Source organism: Haliotis asinina, chromosome 9 (genome assembly GCF_037392515.1).
Source record: "Haliotis asinina isolate JCU_RB_2024 chromosome 9, JCU_Hal_asi_v2, whole genome shotgun sequence".
NCBI classification, from domain to species: domain Eukaryota; kingdom Metazoa; phylum Mollusca; class Gastropoda; order Lepetellida; family Haliotidae; genus Haliotis; species Haliotis asinina.
Genome location: NC_090288.1, coordinates 65873418 through 65880341, shown reverse-complemented (window position 1 = coordinate 65880341; position 6924 = coordinate 65873418). Strand labels below are relative to the sequence as shown.

General features: G+C 40.5%; 1 long non-coding RNA gene across 1 annotated transcript; it reads right to left on the bottom strand.

Annotated features, from left to right (window-relative positions):
* Positions 1-2499: 2499 nt before the first annotated feature.
* Positions 2500-3523, bottom strand: LOC137296372 (uncharacterized). Its single transcript, XR_010957639.1, has 3 exons — positions 3473-3523; positions 3240-3331; positions 2500-2971 (listed from the first exon to the last, which is right to left on the bottom strand). It is a non-coding gene; the product is annotated as an uncharacterized lncRNA (long non-coding RNA).
* Between the last annotated feature and the right edge of the window lie 3401 nt (positions 3524-6924).

The following is a 6924-nucleotide window of genomic DNA, read 5'->3' as shown; positions in this document are numbered from 1 at the left end:
ATATACTGTGGATGAGCATTCAACAGCACATACAACACACACGAAATAATAACGTTTTCATATTTCCCTGTCATGAATTTTCCACAACACTCCCACAGTCATGTCACACTTTCATATCTTTACAAATCTAATGCTTGCGGGATATACTGGGGATATTACTCCAAATAACACCTACGAGATGCCAAACTATGTTCAACTGACAACCACTGACAAATCATGGTACATTTAGGTGTTATACCATAAGGAAATTTTATTTATGTGCTATCTTTTAATTTCATGATTATTAGATCAATAACTCAAGACACAGTTTGTTAACGTATTTGTTTGTATTTCAATACTTGCATAAAACATGATAGGTCTGTGGTTGCAGTATCACATGTTTAGTTCATAAAAAATTTCAATGTAGAAAAATTAGAGAATAACCCCTGAGGTACGAGTGATTATACATGTTACCTTCCACGTTATCGCTTCCTTCTTCAACGTTATCGTTTCCTTCAAAGATTTGTGGGTTTGGGTTTTTTTTTTGTTTTGTTTTGATGAAAAATCTGCAAGGTGCGATTAAGGAAGGGATGTCATTTGCGTGCGGGAACAAGTTCCACGTTTTATTTGCGCTGCATGCTATGCGCACTTGAAGACAACTGTAGACAGGAGTCGAGTTTAAGAAATTTCTACCTCCAACGTTGAAGAGTTCGATCTTAGTTAAGATTGCGATCTTAAATCCATGCTGTCTTAAGATCGTGTTTGTGCAAGTGGATTAGAGCAATTGTACGGTGATTGTAAAGTTGATTGTAGGGGCCTAAGATTGATTGTAACTAAGATTGCTCTGTGCAAGCGGGCCCTGATCTTACTACTGATGCCAGTAAAGCTGTAGACTGTGTACTGGACAGACATGCTGCTGACCTTGATACTCAGCCTGCTATAGTGTGAAGTAGGAAGAAGGAGAATGAGTGAGTGAGTGGGTGAGTGAGTTTAGTTTTACGCCACACTCAGGATTATTCCAGCTATATGGCGGCGGTCTGTAAAATAATCGAGTCTGGACCAGACAATCCAGTGATCAACAACATGAGCATCGATCTGCGCAATTGGGAACCGATGACATGTGTCAACCAAGTCAGCAAGCCTGACCACCGGATCCCGTTAGTCGCCTCTTACGACAAGCATAGTCGCCTGTTATGGCAAGCATGGGTTGCTGAAGGCCTATTCTACCCCGGGACCTTCACGGGTCAGAAGGAGAATGCTGCAAGGAAGGCTTACATTGCCATAGAGAAAAAGCAACACAAGAATCTCAGTGTGAATATACCTGGGTTGAGACTTTCTCCAGCTATGCTTCACATTGCTGGATCTGCAGATGGTATTGTTTCATGTAAATGCCATGGACGTAAACTTATGGAAGTAAGGTGTCCCTACAGTTTAAGAGATAAGTCCCCCAAGGATGGGGTCTGGACAGTTACTGAGCGATGTGACTGCTATCCCCAGATCCAAGGTCTGATGGGGATATATGGTCTAAGTGTGTGTGATCGTGTACATTACACAAGATCTGGAATATTGGTGATACCAATTGGTGAGGATTTTTTCCATAGCATGCTTCAAAACTTAAATTATTTTTATATGACTTATGTCATTCCAGAATTCTTTAAGCATGTGTGAATTTACCGATCATTTCCTGCTTAATTCAACCACACTTCACTTGCATCTTAATCATCAACACACCATGACATACTATGTAATTGTTTGCTGTTCTTATAACTGTCAAAATATATTATTATTACACATGATGGTTAGAGACGTTGTAAGTAATATCTCATTCTAGAGAAGCAATTGTTTCTTATGAATACAATTACAAAATGTAAAAAGGCTTTGTCATCTTTTTATTTAAAAAAAACCCCAACAACTTCAAAACAACTTCACTCCAGTCAGTTGAGAAAAATGAACACAGTCATGTTCACTTTGATAACAATACATATAATTTAGACGGCAGACTTTGTGCTCGTGATTAGGAGCCTTACTCTGATGGTGTGGGTACAACTCCCAGATAGGAGTCAACCAAACAAAAGTACCAGAATCAGCACTCAGAAGGTGTCATCTCAAATATCACACATTAAACACATGGGAGACAACTGTGTCAAGAAAGCTCCAAACATTTCTCAATATGTTCATGACAACAGAGTCATGAAAGTCATTGGTCATGAATATGGCAATATTCTAAATACAACACTTACTTTACAAGTGGTTTGTCAAAATTGCATAATTGAGCACAAACCTGTACACTTTGATTAATAAGTTTCTTGGATTTCAGTGGAAAAATGCCTTGTAAAGTTCTTAAGGCGACCAGTTGCCCGTTCTACATGTATTCGAGCATGTGCTATTCTCCCGGTTTTCTGAACAGCTAACTTGTTTAACTGCTTACCATGTGCAAAAGGTGATATGTTTAATGTACATCCTCTTAATGCTAATAATAAAAAAACCTGTCAGCCATTATGTCATTACCATACTTTAAGTTATGAAGGAAACCTGATTCTTTAACAATGCGCCTACCTGGGACTGAACCAGACCTCAGTGGAGAGATGTAAGTAAATGCACCTGTTGGGGAAATAACAACAAGACATTTGAAGGCATTGTGATGTTTGTACTGTGACCAGGTCACTCACTGACTAGATGGCAATGAGGGTTTCTGTACAAAAAATTCTGTACAATCAATAATGGCAATAATCTTTTTAAAATATCTAAATGCCTTTGGGAGGTGAGCCTGAACCTGCGGTCTGATTGGCCACTTAACATCAAAGCTCAGCTCCCTCGATATAAACTCAAGATATGTCCGGAAGTAACGACTAACTGTTGATGATGATATGCCAAACAGATCACTCAAATGGTCGACATCAAGGCCACGTCTCAGGCGCACAAGTGTTAGGAGGAAGGCTGTGAAGGTAGAAAGTCCCCTGGGGTGATGGTCATCTTTCTTTTTCGCATTCTCCTAAAAAATAAATATATATCAGTTAACGTGGTCTAGTGGATCTGTTCATTGATTATACATTTCACAATGGCTGGTAAAGAAGGTCAATGATAATTTGAGAGTGACCTTTAAGTGAAAAGTTCTTTAAAGCACTGCCTGTCAAAGGGTTAACAAGTAACATATTGATCAGTGACCAAATAACCCACAGCATATATGTTTCAATAGATAGTATATAGTTGGCAATAAATAAAAGCAAAACAATAAAGTTATAACAATCAAGTAAACATACTGTTGTTTCTTCCCCTTTCCAAGGTGTTAACCTCTCAGCTTTGGACTGTAGGAATCTGTGCAGGAACAACAGAAGCTGGATGGATATAATACCTGAAATGATTTTTTATATTGATAAAATAACTAGCGTTAACTAATTTCACACACATTAAGGTCTATGTGATGCAAATATATTGTGCCTAAATAAATGATGAACTGATAATCTTTGTTATAGATTTGAAACTCATTATATACCTGTGTAGAATTTGCATGATCTGTCACTTCTGAGAACATCATCAGTGAATAGAAGAAGTTTAGGCTGGTTCAGCTGATCATCACTGTAGCCAGCTAGATCATCATGCAAGATGTCAGTCTGAGTAGATGCATCAGAATAGGCAACCTGTTCTCTTACATCTGCAAACCAAAACCATTGTTTAGAAAACAAAACTTGTAAGGTGATAAGTGATCTAAAATAACAACAAAACTATGCAACATCTAGTATCTTACAATTTCAAACTTGTTCAGACAGTAAAAGTCATTGAAACCTGCTTTGGATACCTTCTTTATCAACATTTGTAGCTGGCTCTTCAGAAGCCTCAGTTATTTCCTTTTCCTTTTCAATGTCTATGTTTAGTACCTGCAAACGTATTTACTTATAATTTATGAACATCTGACATAATTTAATTATAAACGGATATTTCTACCAAATTATTCATTTTTTTTAATATTCAACTTATTTAATTTCATTCCCAAAATATACCTGAAGTTGTGAACGACTTCTTTTCTTCTCTGGGGACAAGCTCGCACGGCTTTGTGGTCTTGGTCGTGACTTCTTCGTTTTGAAGATCCTCAGTTCCACGCCTCTAGCAGTATTGGGTATGGGGTCAGGATGTTCGACCGTAGGACCATGACCACCAACAAAGTGTTTTGAACACACGTAGGTATCCTGGGTAATCTTGTGACGGCCAAACTCATCACCGTGGGAGCACGCATTGATCCAGAGGTCACACATCTCGGGTTTTGATTTTGGCTTTGGAAATTTGATGAAAAAAAACAAAAAACATCTGCCATGTGTGGTTTAGGATAGAAGCGTGAGTCACTATTGCAAGTGCCATAAGCGCATCGTTTTACCCCCATTTTGATGGTATTATTCTTTGCACCTGGTGATGATCACCTAAGTGCACGGTAGACAGCCACCATTTTGTACAAAAGTTTGACCTGTACCACGTGATCACATGACTTGCGGAAGTTCCACTCTGGAGCCAGATGTGTGTTGGACATGAAGCCTAGTGTGTTGTGGACATGACCCGTGATGTGTTCTGGTTGTGTGGCGGACGTTTTCTGGAGATGAAGCGTAATGTCTTCTCGACATGAAGCATGATGGGTTCTGGACAACAACTGGAAAGTGTTCTGGGAGTGAAGAGAATGTGTTGTGAACTTGAATCGGTATTTGCTCTGGACATGAAGCGTGATGTGTCCGGACAAGATCTGGAATGTGTTCTGTTGCATAGCATATGTTCTAGAAGTGTTCTGGGTTCATAGTGGGATCCGTTCTGTACACGAAACGAGATGTGCTCTGTGAGCGTACCGGGATGTGTTTTTTGGTGTATTTAGCTGAATTTGTTCTGGGTGGTTAACTTTGTGAGTATTGGATCTTCACAGAGTTTTTACGAATCTCTAATCAGTTGCAGAACGAGTAGATGACTCTGAGGGTGCGGGTTCGAATCCAGGATGGGACTCAACCAAAAAAAAAAGTACTAGAATTTGTACTTTACTAAGAAAGTGAAATCCCAAATATGACATATGTTGCATTTGACCACTTTCTAAATGGCATCGTGTAAACATAGCTTTCGGCCGTGGGAGCCGTGCCAATTTACACTTATCAGAGGGGTACACAAAGTACGAAATCTAGACTACCAGTTGTCCGACTTTCATTTTTGTGGAAGTCGCGGTGGCTGAGCAGGCTAGGCGGCTGACTTTGTGTGCTGGCGATTAGGTGCCTGACTCTGAGGGTGCGGGTTCGAATCCCGGATGGGACTCAACCAAAAAAAAAAAAAAAAAAAAAAAAAAAAGGTACTAGAATTTGTACTTTACTAAGAAAGTGAAATCCCAAATATGACATATGTTGCATTTGACCACTTTCTAAATGGCATCGTGTAAACATAGCTTTCGACCGTGGGAGCCGTGCCAATTTACACTTATCAGAGGGGTACACAAAGTACGCAATCTAGACTACCAGTTGTCCGACTTTCATTTTTGTGGAAGTCGCGGTGGCTGAGCAGGCTAGGCGGCTGACTTTGTGTGCTGGCGATTAGGTGCCTGACTCTGAGGGTGCGGGTTCGAATCCCGGATGAGACTCAACCAAAAAAAAAGTACTAGAATTTGTACTTTACTAAGAAAGTGAAATCCCAAATATGACATATGTTGCATTTGACCACTTTCTAAATGGCATCGTGTAAACATAGCTTTCGGCCGTGGGAGCCGTGCCAATTTACACTTATCAGAGGGGTACACAAAGTACGCAATCTAGTAGCTAGGCGGCTGACTTTGTGTGCTGGCGATTAGGTGCCTGACTCTGAGGGTGCGGGTTCGAATCCCGGATGGGACTCAACCAAAAAAAAAAAAAAAAAAAAAAAAAAAAGTACTAGAATTTGTACTTTACTAAGAAAGTGAAATCCCAAATATGACATATGTTGCATTTGACCACTTTCTAAATGGCATCGTGTAAACATAGCTTTCGGCCGTGGGAGCCGTGCCAATTTACACTTATCAGAGGGGTACACAAAGTACGCAATCTAGACTACCAGTTGTCCGACTTTCATTTTTGTGGAAGTCGCGGTGGCTGAGCAGGCTAGGCGGCTGACTTTGTGTGCTGGCGATTAGGTGCCTGACTCTGAGGGTGCGGGTTCGAATCCCGGATGGGACTCAACCAAAAAAAAAGTACTAGAATTTGTACTTTACTAAGAAAGTGAAATCCCAAATATGACATATGTTGCATTTGACCACTTTCTAAATGGCATCGTGTAAACATAGCTTTCGGCCGTGGGAGCCGTGCCAATTTACACTTATCAGAGGGGTACACAAAGTACGCAATCTAGTAGCTAGGCGGCTGACTTTGTGTGCTGGCGATTAGGTGCCTGACTCTGAGGGTGCGGGTTCGAATCCCGGATGGGACTCAACCAAAAAAAAAGTACTAGAATTTGTACTTTACTAAGAAAGTGAAATCCCAAATATGACATATGTTGCATTTGACCACTTTCTAAATGGCATCGTGTAAACATAGCTTTCGGACGTGGGAGCCGTGCCAATTTACACTTATCAGAGGGGTACACAAAGTACGAAATCTAGACTACCAGTTGTCCGACTTTCATTTTTGTGGAAGTCGCGGTGGCTGAGCAGGCTAGGCGGCTGACTTTGTGTGCTGGCGATTAGGTGCCTGACTCTGAGGGTGCGGGTTCGAATCCCGGATGGGACTCAACCAAAAAAAAAAAAAAAAAAAAAAGCACTAGAATTTGTACTTTACTAAGAAAGTGAAATCCCAAATATGACATATGTTGCATTTGACCACTTTCTAAATGGCATCGTGTAAACATAGCTTTCGGCCGTGGGAGCCGTGCCAATTTACACTTATCAGAGGGGTACACAAAGTACGCAATCTAGACTACCAGTTGTCCGACTTTCATTTTTGTGGAAGTCGCGGTGGCTGA